Below are 17,332 nucleotides of genomic sequence, written 5' to 3' on the forward strand. Positions count from 1 at the left end.
TGTCCCCATGCTGGCAGCTCTTCACTGCCCATGGGTCCTGTCCCCATACTATTCTCTGAATAAAAGAGCGCTAGCACCAGACCTTGAGAGTCCAAGAAATCTTTCTTTTGATTCTTCAGTTCGCTGAGCCCGAATCAGGTAACATGATTAAAAATGGCTACTGTTTATTGAGGACTTAACAATATATTCCTCAAATGTCTGAGTCTCAACACTTCTTTTATAAAATAAGGTCACACATTCTTTTAGATATGTAGATTCCAATAGCTCAAGGACCCATTGTTTTAGCGCCAGAAAGCAGCCACTTAAAGTGTTTCTTGGTTGTTTCTAAGTCATCCCGAGAGCTCTCTCAATTGTGTTTAGGGAGAGGTCCATCAGGTTTCTCTGTTTTGGACACCTCGTCATGCTACTGCGCTGCTGCGTTTGCTCCTGTTCTCCAGGCGGGTGTTACATCCGAATCAGGAGACAGGCCCTTCCCTTAATTTTCCACAGCATAGCATTTAACTAGAGTTTACAGAAAGCCGCAGGATAAAGAAAAGACAGACAGATAATAATTATAACAGTAACTGTGGCTAACCCTGGTTCAAGTTCTGAGCCATTTTCAAGACATCCTTAAAAATGTTCCTCTAACTTGTTCCCATCTACTGCTATTATGAACATGCCAGCTTGCCTCTCCATTGTGAGATACTCTCTGGCTGTCTATTCTATCTGGAGTCTTGGCTCCCAAACCGTGGGACTTCAGAGAGAAAAGGGACTTTCCCTCCTTTTCAGCTAAAAACCTGTTTTTCTAGTTCTCATTTCTGTCCTGGAATCAACTTCTTCCCCAGAATAAATAACAATGGGGATATCCATTCTTTTCAGGAGGAACCTCACTCCCTCACACATAGGATATGGTCTGGCTCTGTGGATGTCACCTCCTTCTTTCCTCCAGGCAATTATCATAGCTGTCTTTATTACATGTCCTAGGAATCTTAACTATTCTCTTAAAACCATGTTTGAGACTTTAATAATCCATTCCATGTTGTGTTATGCCATTCCAGTTAGGACTCTACATAATTTTCCTGCCTTCTTTCCTTCCTATCTATCTATGCATCTATCTATCATCTTCCTCATTTCAGCCTTGGGGCTCTTCGAAACATGCAGTGGTTTACAGGACTGGTTCTCAAGTCTCCCTTCTCCCTCCATACCCTGAGAGCAAGTAGCTTTGGTTGTCACAGTAATTGTGGGGCACATTCGGCATTTAATTGGCTTGCGCCAAAGAAATGTAGAAGTTTTGCAATGTGTGGAACTCCCATCTAAAATGAATTGTCCCATGTTCCATGCAATTTTCAAATATCCCACTGGGCATTCATGTAGGTCCTGCTTATAATTTTCTAAGCCTAGAACCTAACTCTGGTTTTACTAATAAGTACAAAGAATTTTTTGCACAGTTTTAATGTATGCTGAATTGTCGAGGAATGCAAGATTGTTCTTGTTTTGTTCTGTATTGTATCAAGAGTTGTTCACCATGTCAGAAAAATCACACCACTGTTTCAGTGCTGCTGGTGGTATTGGAATTGCCAATACAACACATCCTAATCAACCTACATTTGTAGCCGTCACATTGATCACAGTGATTCTGTTACTGCAGAAAGGGCACAATCTGCTCAACGCTAGACAAAAAAGCCAACCGTCAAGAGGCAAGATGGTGGCAGAGAAAGGGCATTTTATTATAGCTGGCTAGCAAGAGGGAAGATGGCCAACTAATGTCCAAAAGAACCATGTTTAAGGGGGGCACAGAATCTTGAAGCAGTTATATAGGCCAGTGGGTTATAGGGGAGGGGTTAGGAATGTTGACCCTCTGGTGTTACAGACTGGGAGTTGCCACACCAGATCTTTCAGTTTTCATTGATGATGCCTATGAGCATAGTCTCTCTGTTTGGGGGGGGTCATCAAAAGAACGTAGCTATTGTCTTATTGCAGCTGGGAGGTGTATGCACTAGCAGGGGTCATAAAATCTACAGAACAGGTGGATCTCCTGGAGGGTGCAAATCCAGCTGGGTTAGTTAGTCAGAGGTCATTCAAAGTTACAACATAGTCTCTTTCCTACAATATGGCTTCCCTTATGGCAACCTTGTGTTGAGCTGGCTTCAATTCTGTGCATAAGGGGAAAAGTGACTTTTATTATGTGTTCCAGTGTAAGTGTGCCTGAGCATTTGTGTAATGAAATGCAAATATATGATTTATGTAAATACATATAATTATATATAGTGACATTTATTTATAAAATATATTTTGAAGACTCAGTGGAGATAGTTAATAACTATGAATTTCATTTCAGGGTGTTAAAAAAGGACATTTGAAAATATTTATTTTATAAAGGGGTATAAGTTCTGATGGGTTTGAGAACCATGAATATTTATATAGAGAAAAGAAATGGTTCTCTTTAAGAAGCAATAAGAGTCTGCAGGGACATACCGTACTGAATTTCTCTGTGTACAATGATGGCAGTCATTTCCTTCATCACGTTTTAGGTGAGACTTTCTATACATTTCTACAACTAGAAAATCTATATTTGTTTTCTGAGAAAGAGACAATTTGTCTCAAAGGTAAATTTCACCTGGTACTCTTAGGAGGCCAAAAATGATTCTACCTTTTAAATGCTATCAACACTCCCGCACCCCTGGTCGAATGCCTCTAGTCTAAGATGCTACATTACTTGTTGTTTATGTCATTTACTACTAGCTTTTGAGGTTAGAATTGCAAAGACAATTTCTTTACTATTTTAAAAGCTGTATCAAGTAAAAATTAAATGTTAGTTCTTTAGAAGTAATATAATATATCTCTTGTTTACATAATTTGAAATAGACAGGTTCAGTGACAGTAAATGTCGATTTCATTCTAGGTGTCTGTATCTCTGAAAATGACTGTGATTTTCAAAGTTGCAACAGCAGTTTGTTTTTAGAACCATCAATGCAGGATACTCTGGGTTATTAATATATTCAAGGGACTGATAGGGTGGTTAATTAGTAAAAGAAATGTCACCCAGAAAGTCTTGGCTGGGAATTTTCATTAACAGTTGAAAAAGAAGTAACAAAGTAATCAATGAGCTAGAGCAGACATGATTGACGGTAATTACTGTGCTTGTTAAGGTTATTGACTAACAGCAAGATGGGTTGTCAAAGTTGAGGCACGGCACTCTGGGAAAATTAAATGAGAAAAACATTTATTTTAGCTCTTCTGTTACCACCAAGGCAATAAAGTTAATGTGTCAATTTCAGTAGTTCTGAAATAGTTAAATTGAGATTTTTAATTTTGGCACTAAATGCACCTAACATTTAAATGCTGTGTTTGGGTTTACACAAGGTGAAATAGAAGCAAAGGGAGAAATTAGGTGATAAATATAACATATAAAGTAAAAAAATAAGACATAACCAGTTGTACCAAGGTAGTAGCTGTAAAGATGGAGAGGCAATGGATTTGAAGCATATTTGAGAAATAAAATTAATAAAACACCTTTCTCTTATGATGCTAACATCTTTCATTTCTGCATCAATGCAAATATAACTCCCTCCAGGAAAATTTCCTAGATAACTCCCTCCTCCTAGAGCTCTCTCTCCCTCCTTTGAAATCGCATTTCTATTGATGCTTTCCTTACCTTGTACTATAGTTAATTTGCATATGCCATGCTGTTATGACACTGCTGCTGCCCCTAGCTTTCATTCCAATGGTGAAGACAGAATAAGTAAACAAATAAATAAATATGCAAGGTTGCGTTAAGTGAGTGGGGGCAGTGAGATAAGGTAATCAGGTAATACCTCTCTGAGAAGGTGAAGCATTATATCAAGGATGAGAATGGGGCAGACATGTACATAGCTGGGAGAAAATGATTTCAGGCAGAGGAACAGCAAGTGCAATGACCCTAAGGGAGTCAGCTTGGGCATTTTATGAAGAGAAAGTATAATTGAAGTCAATGAACTAGGGGGAAGAGTGCTGTGCGTCAAAGCGGGAGAGGTTGACAGGAGCCAGATCATGCAGGGCCTTGGAGATTTGGTAAAGAATTTGTATTTTCTGCTGTGAGTAATAAGAAGCTATCAGGTGATTTTAAACAGAATAACATGAGCTAAGCTGTGTTCCGAAAGATCACTTAGATGCTATGTAGAGAATGAATTGCACGTGCCTCAGAACAGTTGGGGGGGGGGGGAGATAGACACAAGTGGATGTATTAAACGTAACTTTTGGAAGTAGAATTAATAGAAATTCTTGATAATTGTGAGGGAAAAGAATGGATAAAGGATGACTCCTAGGTTTTGACATAAGCAATTAGATGGTGGTACCAATTACTAGCATATGAATAACAGAGAGAAATAGGTTTGAGAGGTAAAGTGAAGAGCTCTTTTTTGGGACACATTAAGTTTGAAATGTGTATTAGCTATCCAGTGGAGAAGGCAGTCGGGTGTATTTCTCTGGGGCTCATGAGAGAGGTCTGGTTTGGGGCAGCAAATCTGGGAATTGTTAGCATATGGATATGTGACTGGTATTGAGTGAATTAGTTTGCTTTCCTCAGTCCCTGCATTTCACTTTACTCTGTTGCATCTTCCTTATTCCTTAAGGATACATTGCGTAGGCTCCATAATTTTCTGCCATTTTCAGCTCTTTAGAGGCCTGCTGGTCTAGTTTCAAACTTCATCTCATTCCGACTTAAAATCTCATCTCCTCCCCTTCCTCCGGCACTGACCGGCTGTGCTTTTCAGGGCCTTAGAAGTAGGAAGGGGCAAGATCACGTTTTTCACCATTTCTTCTGCTCTTGTATCTTTGAGAGGAGAGAAATCGTTGGCCTTGTTCCCCTAATTTTTCAAGTCCCCTAACTTTTCTCTGGTGTTGGGGCTAGGAGAGGGAAGAGGAGAGGAAGAACATGCAGCAATTTTCCTAATGCTTTTTAGTAAGCTCTGAGTGAGGCGTCTGTCCTCAAATACTACAAATTCCTTAGCATGCAGTGTACACAGATGGCTTGATTTCTTTCATTTTGAGGCTTACTTGCCAGTTCTGAGCAACGGGAAAAGTCCCACTCACCATCCTATTACAGATCTCATTTAAAGCCATAGGATTGGAGAAGATATCCCCTGAGGTCACAGTAGGGATTTGGCCACAGAGAAATTGTTAGGAGACTTAAAAATGGCCCTTTTGGCAGTGCGGGAGACAGAAGTCCCATGGAGTGGGTTGTGGAGTGAATGAGAGGTGAAAATGTAGAGATGGTAAGCAACATATTTGGGAAGTAGTGCGATAAAGGCAGCAGAGAACTGGGAGGAGCCACTGGAGGGAGCTGTGGGGTGAAGCTACTGTTTTTATTTGATACTTTTAAGTTAGAGGTCCTCTGGCAGATTTTTGTGCTGACTGTTAGAGAAAGGGTGCTAATGCAGTTTAGAGCAGAAGAGGGGAGATTAGCTCTTTGGTAGGAGCAAGGGTACTTCTTGCATTGTAATAGGAGGCAAGGCAGAGAAGATGGGGCTCCATGCTGGTGGTCTTGTGGATTTGGGATGAGAAAACATCGGACATCTCCCCAGATGGCTTCTGTTTTTCTCATCGAGGCAGCAGAGTTGATTAGCAGCTAGTAACAGAGTGGGTGAGAAAGGAGAGTGGAAAACATCTTTTTGCTATGGTACGTAAGACCTTTGAAACAGGCGCACATTCATTTAGATTCACCTAAAACATCCAACCAAATGCCAGAACTATTTATCACAATTTTTGGAATAAAAAAATTTCAATTATCACAAACAGAAATTATCCTTAGCTTTAAATCTCATCTTAAAAAGGTGTTATAGCTGTTCAGAAAATCACACATTTTTTTAAGTCCCAACCTGAAATTGCCAACAATTTGAAGTATCATGTATAGAATAAAATGGACTCATGGCTCATGCAGAAGCTATGTTCATTCTTTAAGGTATTTTAATGGAAAGAAGAAATTGTATTGCATTCTGATTAAAGAACTGATGGCACCCTGGAGGGCTTAATTTTTAAGAAGGGCTGCTCATAGGGATAGAATTGTTTTCTTTTTGGAGGCTGCCCTTCTGTGCCTCTGATCTTCTCTCTGGCTCCTAACATAGGGCTCTGCATCAAGGATTTTCTCAGTACGTGTGCTTGAGCGACTTTGTCTGGGGCCAGCCCTGATACCTGCCACCAAAGACACTTTGGATTACCTTGGGAGGATCGCTACAATGGCCCTGATTTAGTCACTCTTTTTTTTTTTCCAGCTCTTCTACCCCTAACTTTTGTTGGTTTGCGAAAGGAATGTGAGCCAAAACGTAAAGCTTGAAAAGTATAAAGAAAGGAAACAAGTAAATAGGGAAGGAGAATAAATACTGAACAAGACTGGGCAAGGTGACAAGAAGGCATTACTGTGAAAATCTGGAAGGGGGCCAGGGTGCCGAATGCAGCGGCTGTGTAGTTCACAGGAACTATTTAGTGTTCAGCATGCTTCAGTGATCACCCAGAGAAAGCCAGATTTTTCCGGTTTTGTTTGCTACCCTAGAGTTAGCTATGGAAGTTTGACATAGGTGATCTGTGTTTTCTGTCAGCCAACCGATATAAATACAGAGCACTATGGGGCCTCTGATCCTCCAATCCGACGTGATTTGAATTGCTAGGAGGAGGACCTCTTGTGGCTGTAGTGGGAAATACTTCAGCTAAAACCTATCTGGGAGGCTGCAGATATGTTTATGAAGGAAATTAAAAAACCCTACAAAACTTCGTAGCTCTTTACAATTACGTTTTACGTATTTATAATATTTAATTGTTTTGATAACACCAAGTACTGTGATCGCATCGATATTGCATCTCTGAGGAGTTCAGTGTAGTTTAAAGCACTTCAGATTTTATCCATTTAATTCACATACCTCCTGAAAAGTAGATAGTACAGGGCTTCTCATCTCGGTTTTGCAGATGGAAAGGAGAGGTACAGAGCAGGTAAGTATCTTGGTTTGGCAGTGGGGACAGGCTGGTTCTTAACAGAATTTGGATATCTTATCTTGGTCTCAATTCAACAGTCTGGGTTTGGAAAACATTCACTATTAAAGCTCTAAAACAAAAACTTCTATTTTGCAAGTGTCAAGTGATTTCTTTATTCAAGAAAAGACAGATTGAGAGACATAAAACTTTCTCTTTGTTTTCACTGTGAAAAGAGGCTGTTCCTAGATTCTCCAGGGGGAAAAGCCTGCTTTAAAAAAAATCTGGGGAGGACAAATATGTTAGAAACTAAGAATCTTTAGATAAATATAATGCCAGTGATGCACATTTTAAAGTAATCTACATAAATATACAGTTATTTTGCAGGTTTCCCTAGAAATCATATAAAATGAAACCCCTTTCATAGTTGATTCTGACACTCCTCAGACCCTGCCTTTCTTCTTGGCTGCTAATATTTGTTCTAAGAGTGCTTGTGAAGCTAATAAATAAATGCCTTCTTTTTATTTTGAATTCAGCCTTTTAAGAACAGGAATGCCAAAACTCAAATGAATAGTTCTATTTTAGAGGCAGTTACCACCTATTGTTTTAGAAGCTATTGGAAGAAAGTCACAAAGTGGTAATGTTTACGGAAATGCAGTACAAATTCAGGTAGGGTGTCGAGGAATTGATGAAATGATAAAGCATAAGGCAGGGGTATGCAAGATTGTTTCAGTGAATGTTAAGATGTCGATGAAGAGGATACCAAAAAAAAGGGAAGAGGAAATATGAAAAAGGATAGCTTTAGAAAAAAGAAATTTTGTTGGAGAGGACTATTTTTTTGGTAACTTTAATAATGGTTCCACGTGTGGAGTTTTGGTAAATCTTCACTTTACATTTGTTACCGATAATTACGTGGCTCTGCGTAAATTCTGGAAGTAGAGAGTGTGATACCTGGTGCCAGGGTATGAGACAGGTAAGATTTCAGAGGAAAAACAGTTTCTCAGATGTGAGACATCATCCTGTGGTACCGAAGACAATGAATTTTACATAATTGATCTTTGATGTATGGATTTCCTGGATTCCTGTTATCCCTGCTTTATTATTTCTCTCAATAATTCTAGCCTTCAGCTTTAATTAGATGTAAGAGGTCCTTATTTTGGAAAGGGACTAGAGAAATGCAGATCTGACTTATTCAGAGCTTCCTGACAGCTATGTTTGTAGATCTCTAGGCAAAGTATGTGTCTGGCCTTTTTCAACGAAGTATTTTCAGTAACAAGTTGTCAGTGAGGTCAGTGACTAGCAGTTCAGGATTAGATACCACCCACCCTGGTTTGTAACCTCCCCTTTCTTTCTTATCCTGGGTGAATGACGCTTAGCTAAAGTGACTGCCCCACTGTCACTGCCTCTCAATTTGGTACTCTGTAACTCTGTGACTAACCAAGACGTCTTCTTTGTTTCCCCTTCAAAGCTCTTTTTGGAAAATTCCCTACGAGAACCGAAATTTAAACCCATTTACTTTATAAGAAGCAGCAGAAAGGTAAGAGTCAAGTTTGTAAAGAGAAGAGCTGGACTTCTTCAGTGCATTCTTCTTTCTGTGTTGAATTGTTCTGCCTTAGTTATATATCGTAGGTTTAAAATGTGGGGTTTCCTTCTGAATTAGAGAACATCACATTATTACATAAAACGGGAATGTTTTGAACAGTTATTATGCAAAATGTAGGCTGTCACGCTAATTTTAAAGTTATAAATAACTTTCAAACTAGTGCCAGGGGAAGCAAGGTCGTGCTTTGCATTCAGAGAGTTTCTGGCTATAAAAAGCCGGTTGGGATACTGTGCAGGAAAAGATAAGATACGACCTGGATGCTTGTGCTTTGGTATGGGGCTGGGGCAAAAGGAAGCAAAGATAGAAAATGTTCGAAGGGATTTTACTTTTAACCAAAAACTCGTTCACAGTAAACAGAAGATTTTTCAAGTGAGATAGTGGCGAAAGCATTAATTTTTGAATTTAATATTTGTCATATATTTCTTTTATAGTTGGCAGTAGTAATAGGAGGTTTAGGAATCTCTTGGAACTGTTTTACCACCATTTATAATCAAGTGAAAATCACACTAGGTGCGATGAATATGGAATGTAGTAATCAATTATGTAAAGAGAAGGTCACTATATGATGGAGTCTGTGCCTGTGAGCAGATGCTCTTGGTTGCACTGAGGACAGAACTGGAAGCAATGAGTTCAGATGAAAACAAGAAGAAATTTAGGTTAGGCATCAGTAAGTTTGTTGACTGTAGGGGTTTTGAGTCACTGATAAACACCGCTAAGAAACACTGTTGCAACGTCTTTGAAGATACATGAAATCTAACGATTTGCTTAAAACATGCAAGTGGGAAAAATAGGATTTCAAATTAGGTTTGGTCCTGGGTTTGTGGCTAGCTTCTTTAGACAGGCTGTAAGGTCAACAGATTGAGAATAACTGTGATTTGGAGACGTGGACTATCGACAGCCAAGTTGGAATGGCATATTTGGAAGTGCTGTTAAAATTTCCCACCCGCTGTATAAAATTACCTCAGTAGTAGAATAAGGCGAGTTTGCTAAACGGAGAAACCCGAAATACAGATAGTATAGATACAGATATTTCCATTTGTTACCTCTTATACTTAGTCTCTGTCTTCTTTCTTATATAAGTAAAATATTGGGATTTTTATAGTAAAATTTATTTTCTTTTCATTATAAAAGCAATGTGCATTTATTTTAGGAATTTTGAAAGCACAGAAAAAAATTATGTGTAATTTCATTGATGCATTTCCTTTTAGTCTTTTTTCTCTGCACAGCTGTAAAATGAACTGCAATAGTACTGTGGATGAAATTTGGAACCTTGCTTTTTCATTTAACCTTTACCCAAACATTTTCCATAAAATATTTCCTATTCTACGTAGATGTTATTTTAAATTGCTGTATAACATTCTTCCAAGTGAATGGATATAATTTTATTCATCATTGTTGAACATCTAGGTGCTGTGATAAATCTCTGTGTGTGTGTGTGTGTGTATGTATGTATTTACTTATTTATTTTTGTCATTTCTTTAAACTCTATTCTTAAATATGAACTTGTTGGATTAAAGAGCGTTAGAGTTGAAGGTAAAGGTTGTGATTTTTAAGAAGATGGGTTTTTACTGTTTTTCTTTTAAGCCATTGTGAAATTCCTTGTCACCTGAATGAAATATTTATTGAGTGTCTATGATATCCAAAGCATAGTTATTAGGCACATAGACAGCAATGTACTAAGTGTTTGAAAGGACAGAGGTCTCCTCTACTTACAAAATTTCAACTTAGGAACTTTCGCAGATATCAACAGAGCTACGTGTCTGAGTCAAAAATGTTTCAGCTCTGCCTCAAACCAACAGATAGTATAATTGACTACTTATATTACTCTGGAATTTATAACAATAGAATTTACAAATAACTTTTGTTAGAGGACCATCTATACATAGTTCTGATTTATATAACTTTTATGATTCAACTGTGACAAAGAAATAGCAGAATTAGGAAGAGTAAATACTTTAGTTGTAATAAGAGTTTGAGGAAATTAGAAGTGTTTGGAGAAAACCTGTAGGCAGCAGAGTGGAAAGAAAAAGGAGAGAAGACACACGCAAGTGCAGAAATTCAGTATTGGGTTTTTCTGCTCAGGAAAACATGAGAGTGGGATAGGCATGGATAGGGTGGGAGTCACGAAAGATAGGAAGTTTTGATTTTGTTATTGTTGAGTTCAGGAACTATGGTTGTAGAAATAGAATATATTGAAGGAAAAAAGCTGAGAAATAAGTGATAAATAAAACCATTTGATTTTGGAGGTGGTGGCTGGTCCAGAGAAATTAAAGTGGAGAGAGTAAAGGTACCAGTATTATTTGTTGGGAAGTGAGGTATACAGTTGTGAATTCATAAAGAATGTATTCTGCCGGTATCAAAATTTTTTTTTTTTGAGGAAGATTAGCTCTGAGCTAATATCCCCTGCCAATCCTCCTCTTTTTGCTAAGGAAGATTGGCCCTGAGCTAACATACATGCCCATCTTCCTCCAATTTATATGTGGGATGCCTGCCCCAGGATGGCTTGACAAGTGGTGCCTAGGTCCGTGCCCAGGATCTGAACTGGTGAACCCTGGGCCACTGAAGCAGAGCATGTGTACTTAACTGCTATGCCACCGGGCCTGCCCCTAAAATATTTTTTTAATTGTGGAATTTTATTTTTCAGTGATATTTAGAGGAAGACCATAACTTTGGAAGGATGGGCGTTCCATTCTTTATTCCCTACGAACTTCTGTTTGCATGTTCCTATTTTTACTTTGGAATAGAAGGGATTAAGATTTAAGAAGAGAAATTGGAAGTCCAATCTTGCCTGAAGAGAAACTATGTGCTTCATAGTGAAGACTTAAAAATAGTATTTATTTATGGATCTCTGGCTCATGGGAATGTTAGTCTAGAGACCGAAAAAGCATGGTTTTATGATTCTTTTAGAATTCTGGATTTTAAGTGATGTGATACTGTGGGAGTGGAACTCCTGAGTTTAGCCAAGTTGCCTATCTAATGGAAAGAGACAGATAATTGAGACTACAGAATTTTTGAAAATGAATGGGACCATTAGCTATTACACCTGATTTTCACATGCTGAATTACTGTTTTTAACCCCATTATTGCTGTCTGGGACATAACCAGTAATTTACTACCAATTTAATCCCTAACTTCCAGGGTCTGAGAAGTGACTGAGTTCTGTGCAAAATTGTAAATGAAGTCAAATTTATTTGGCACCCCCACTTCCCCACCTCTTTTTTCTTCTTTTAATTATCCTGATGAGTATGTTTTTGCTGCTTCAGGTGCCTCCATAAATGGGGGAATAGATTTGATGGAGGAGGCAATGTTTAGCACAAAGAAAGACCCTCAAGTACTGGAACCTGAGCACTTTAGGCCCTACTTTATATTAGTGCTATTCCAAATGGGATCAGCAGTTCCCAATCGCTAGCTGGTCCATGAAAGGAGACAAGGAGTTTGTACCAGAATGTAGATCATCTATGCCCTAAGACTTTGTAGCAAGACTTTCTAGGTGAAGGAAGCAGCCATTGATTTACATTCCAGAGCAAGCTTCTTATCTCATTGCACACCTGTACTTTGAGTAGCAGTGCTTAAATTACACTGTACAAGCATTTATCTCCTCTATCGGTATGCATATGGGGTAGAGAACTGGGATAGAAGTGCAGTTAAGTAGATGATAAATGAATTACCAGGTCTCAGCTGATGAGACTTCTCAAGGTATTATCAATGCAAAGAGGCCCTGGGTTAGCTTGTTGAGAACACACAGAATGACTGAGAGGCAGGATTCCCCGAAGGGCTGCATTCGGTCTACTCTAATGTTGGCTTTGGAATTGTTCACTCATTCTAGATGGCTTGTGTGTCACCAGACATTATTCTTAGTGCTTGAGTTAGATACTAGTGGACCAAATAAAGGCCCTGCCCTCATGGTGTTTCCTTTCTACTGTGTGTTTGTGTTTGTGGATGAGGATGAAGGAAGAATAAAATAAGACTGATCTCTCTGTGATTCTCCAGAAGAGGTACTAGGGTCTGTCTTAGTCCAGGGCTGGAGCTCATAGGTCATGTTAGGCATGGAAATTTATGGATTAACTAGCTTTTCTGTTAGACTCAGCAGTTCCTATTTTCACAGTATGGGGTCACAAAGGAATCCTAATTTTAAGAATCAAATAATCTGTGATAGGCACTGCTGGTTGCCTATGCAATATCCATGCATTCTACTCTTCCTGCTAATTTCACGGAGCTCTGATTTAGATCAAGAAACAAAGGCGTAAAGTGCTACATATTGATCTGCATCTCGTGTCCCTCCTTCGTGCCACGCCCCCCCCCCCCCCCCCCCCCCCCGCCCCGGTTAGGACAGTTACATTTAGTTAAGGCAGATGCATAGCAATTCATGGAGATTTACCTCTTCTCTTCAACTGCTTCACAGTGTTTTACTTTGTAAATGTAGTATAATTTATTTAGCTCGCTCTGTATTGATGGATATGTTTGCTGTTTTCAGTATTTTCATGTTGCTCTGCTGTAATAAATATCTTTGTTAATATATCTTGATGTACTTTTACAAGTGTATATTTAGGATAAATTCATGGAAGTTGAATTGCTGGGTCAAAAGGAATGTTCGTTTTAAAATTTAGTAAGTGTTACCGTTAATTGGAAATATCAACCAAAGAGTTAAAGAGTATGCATGATTTAAAATTTGAGAGCTATTATGATATTTTTCTTTAGGAAGTTCGTATCAGTTTATAACCCCACTAACAGTGTATGCTGAGAGCTTATATTCCCAACTTCTTACCAGTACTGATGATATTTTATCAAATTTTTTCACTTTTGACAGTCTGGTAGATGAAAATGATATCTTGTTTTTTTGATTTGCATTTAATTAATTATGAGTAAGATTGAGCAATCTCTAAATATTCATTAGCCCATTTCATTTCCTTTTAGTTGCTTTTTTGCATCCTTTGCCCGTTTTTTCTTTTCTTTCCCCCCCCAGTTTTATTGACATATGATTGACGTATGTCACTGTATAAGTTTAAGGTGTATGGCACAACGGTTTGAGTTACATATATTATGAAGTGATTACTACAATAAGTTTAGTTAGCATCCTTCATCTCATGTTGATACAATAAAAAGAAAAAGCAAAGAAAGAAACAGAAAAATTTTTTTTCCTTGTGATGAGACCTCTTTGGATTTATTCTCAACTTTTGTGCCCATCATACAGCAGTGTTAGCTATAGTCATCAGGTTGTATATCACATCCCTAGTACTTATTTATCTGATAACGAAAAGTTTGTGACTTTTGACCACCTTCCTCCAATTCCTTCCACCCCCATCCCACACCTCTGGTAACCACAAATCTAATCTCTTTTTCTATGTTGTTGTAAATGGCAGGATTTCCTCATTTTTATGGCTGAGTAATATTCCATTGTACATATATGTCACAACTTCTTTACCCATTCATCCATTGATGGACGCTTAGGTTGTTTCTGTGTCTCGGCTATTATACACATGCTGCTGTGAAGATGGGGGTGCAGATACTTTTTTGAGTTAGTGTTTTTGTTTCCTGGTTATATTCCCAGAAGTGGAATTGCTGGATCATATAGTAGTTCTATTTATAATTTTTGGAGGATACTGCATACTGTTTTCCATAGTAGCTGTATCAGTTTACAATCCCACTAACAGTGCACAGAGTTCCCTTTTCTCTACATCCTCCCTGACACGTTATCCCTTGTCTTTTTGATGACAGCCATTCTAACAGGTGTGAGGTGATATCTCATTGTGGTTTTGGTTTGCATTTCCCTAGTGACTAGTGATGTTGACCATTTTTTCATGTACCTGTTGACCATTCATATATTGTATTTGGAAAAATGTCTAATCAGAAATTTTTCCCATTTTTTAAATTGGATTATTTGGTTTCTTTGCTTTTGAGTTGTATGAGTTCTTTATATATTTTTGTTACTAACCCATTTTCAGGTATATGGTTTGCAAATATTCTTTTCCCATTCTGTAGGTTGTATTTTCACTTTGTTGATTGTTTCTTTTGCTGTGCAGAAGTTTTTCATTTTGATGTAGTCCCACTTGTTTATTTTTGATTTTGTTGCTTGTGCTTTACAAGTCACATCCAAAAAATGATTACCAAGGTCCATGTCAGAGATCTTTTTTCCTATGTTTTCTTCTAGGAGTTTCATGGTTTCAGGTCTTACATTTAAGTCTTTAACCCATTTTGAGTTAATTTTTGTGAGTGGTGTAGGATAGGGGTTCAGTTTAATTCTTTTATATGTGAATATCCAATTTTCCCAGCACCATTTATTGAAGAGATTGTCTTTTCCACATTGAATATTCTTGGCTCCCTTATCAAATTTTAGTTGACTGTGGGGGTGGCCCGGTGGTGTAGTGGTTAGGTTCACACACTCCGATTTGGTGGCTTGGAGCTCACCGGTTCAGATCCGGGGCATGGACCTACATACCACTTGTCAAGCCGTGCTGTGGCAGGCATCCCAAGTATAAAATAGGAGAAGATGGGCACAGCTGTTAGCTCAGGGCCAATCTTCCTCAGCAAAAAGTGGAGGCTTGGTGGCAGATGTTGGCTCAGGGCTAATCTTCCTCACCAATATATATATGTATAATACATATGTATTTATATATATTAGTTGACTGTGTATGCTTGGGTTTATTTCTGGGTTCTTGATTCTCTTCCATTGGTCTATTTGTCTGTTTTTATGCCAGTACCATACTGTTTTGATTACTATAGCTTTATAGTATAACTTGAAATCAGAAAGTGTAATGTCTCTTGCTTTGTTCCTCTTTCTGAGGATTGCTTTAGCTATTTGGGGTCTTTTGTAGTTCTACATAAATTATTTTTTTTTTTCCAAAGATTTTATTTTTTCCTTTTTCTCCCCAAAGCCCCCTGGTACATAGTTGTATATTCTTCATTGTGGGTCCTTCTAGTTGTGGCATGTGGGACGCTGCCTCAGCGTGGTTTGATGAGCAGTGCCATGTCCGCACCCAGGATTCGAACCAATGAAACACTGGGCCGCCTGCAGCGGAGTGCGCGAACTTAACCACTTGGCCACGGGGCCAGACCCTCTATATAAATTTTAGGATTGTTTTGTCTACTTTCGTAAAAAACACCATTGGAATCTTGATAGGGATTGCATTGAATCTATAGATGGCTTTTGGTATACTGATATTTTAACAATATTAATTCTTTCAATTCATGAACATGGGATGCCTTTCCATTTATTTGTGTCGTCTTCAATTTCTTTCATCAATGTCTTATAGTTTTCAGAATAAAGATCTTTCACCTCCTTGGATAAATTTATTCCTAAGTATTTTATTGTTACTGATGCTATCGTAAATGGGATTATTTTGTTTATTTCTTTTTCAGGTAATTTGTTGTTAGTGTATAGAAACACTACTGACTTTTTATGTTAATTTTGTATCCTACAACTTTACTGAATTCCTTGATTATATCTAACAGTTTTTTGGTGAAGTCTTTGGGATTTTCTATATATAAAATCATGTTATCTGCAAATAGAGACAATTTTATTTCTTCTTTTCAAATTCCGATGCCTTGTTTTTCTTTTTCTTGTCTGATTGCGCTGACAAGGACTTCCAGTACTTGTTTTTAAAATTGTTATCCACCCCTAGTAAATTAAGCAAATTAGCTTTTTGTCTGTTTAATGTGTTGTAAGTATTCTCCCTTAAGTTGTTGTTTATTTTTTGACTTTTATATTTTATGTCTTATTTAAATTTTTTTTTGGTGAGGAAGACTGGCCCTGAGCTAACATCTGTTGCCAATCTTCCTCTTTTTGCTTGAGGAAGATTTGCCCTGAGCTAACATCTGTGTCAGTCTTCCTCTATTTTGTAGTGGGACACCACCAAAGCATGGCTTGATGAGTAGTGTGTAGGTCTGCACCTGGGATCTGAACCCGTGAACCCTGGGCTGCTGAAGTGGAGTGTGTGAACTTAACCACTACGCCACTGGGCTAGCCCTTATGCTTTATTTTTAAATTATACAGAAAATTAAATATTTTTGTACTCAAATTTTTAAACCTCTTCTTTTATGGTTTCTGGATTTTGTGTTTGCTTAGAAAGGGTTTTCTACTTCAGTTATGTATACATAACTGTATACATAAATTCACTCATACGTTCTTTCAGAATTTTAAATTCTTTGCTATATCTGGAATTGATTTTGAGCAAAGAATGAGGCTGAGAGACACTTTTATTTTAACTTTTCTTTTAAATCTTTATTCAGTTCATCCAATTTGATTTAATTAAGAATCACTCTTTTTCCTGCTAATTTGAAATGCCATATTTATCATAATCTAAATTTATATTAGCATCTGTTTCTCAACTCTCTTTCCTTTGTAGTAATATTCTTATCTAATTTTTCTCCAACTCATACTTTTAAAATAACATTATTTCATAACATATTTTAATACCTGGAAGGATTAATTCTTCTCCTTATCCTTTTCTGTCCCGGTAGGGTTTTCCTAGATATAATCACATAATGTTTATTTCCAGATAAGTTTTAGTAAAACATTTTATCAAATTCTTATAATAGCCTGTGAATATTTTAATTCTGGGAGAAATGACACCTTTGTAATATTTAATCTGCCTATATATCATCTTTTTGTTTACTTAATTCTTCTTTTATGTCCTTCAGTAGAGTTTTAAAGTTGTCTTTACACAAGTATTTTACAAACTTTTGTTGCTATCATAAATGTTATCTTTCCTTCCATCATAGTTTTAAATTGGTTATAATTTATAAGAAGGAGAGCCTTTGATTTGAGTCCACATTTGTATTTTTTTTGTTTTTTGAGGAAGATTAGCCCTGAGC

The 17,332-nt window shown here is 37.6% G+C and overlaps 1 protein-coding gene across 1 annotated transcript in view; it reads left to right on the forward strand.

The window, feature by feature from the left end:
• The first annotated feature begins 8,295 nt into the window (after positions 1 to 8,295).
• Positions 8,296 to 17,332, forward strand: part of CTNNA3 (catenin alpha 3) — a 1,485,947-nt gene continuing 1,476,910 nt past the window's right edge. Inside the window, exon 1 of the mRNA XM_046655293.1 lies at positions 8,296 to 8,455. The gene's annotated coding sequence lies outside the window, so the exon portion shown is untranslated. The remainder of the gene's footprint in view (positions 8,456 to 17,332) is intronic.

Source organism: Equus quagga, chromosome 2 (genome assembly GCF_021613505.1).
Source record: "Equus quagga isolate Etosha38 chromosome 2, UCLA_HA_Equagga_1.0, whole genome shotgun sequence".
Classification (NCBI taxonomy): Eukaryota; Metazoa; Chordata; class Mammalia; order Perissodactyla; family Equidae; genus Equus; species Equus quagga.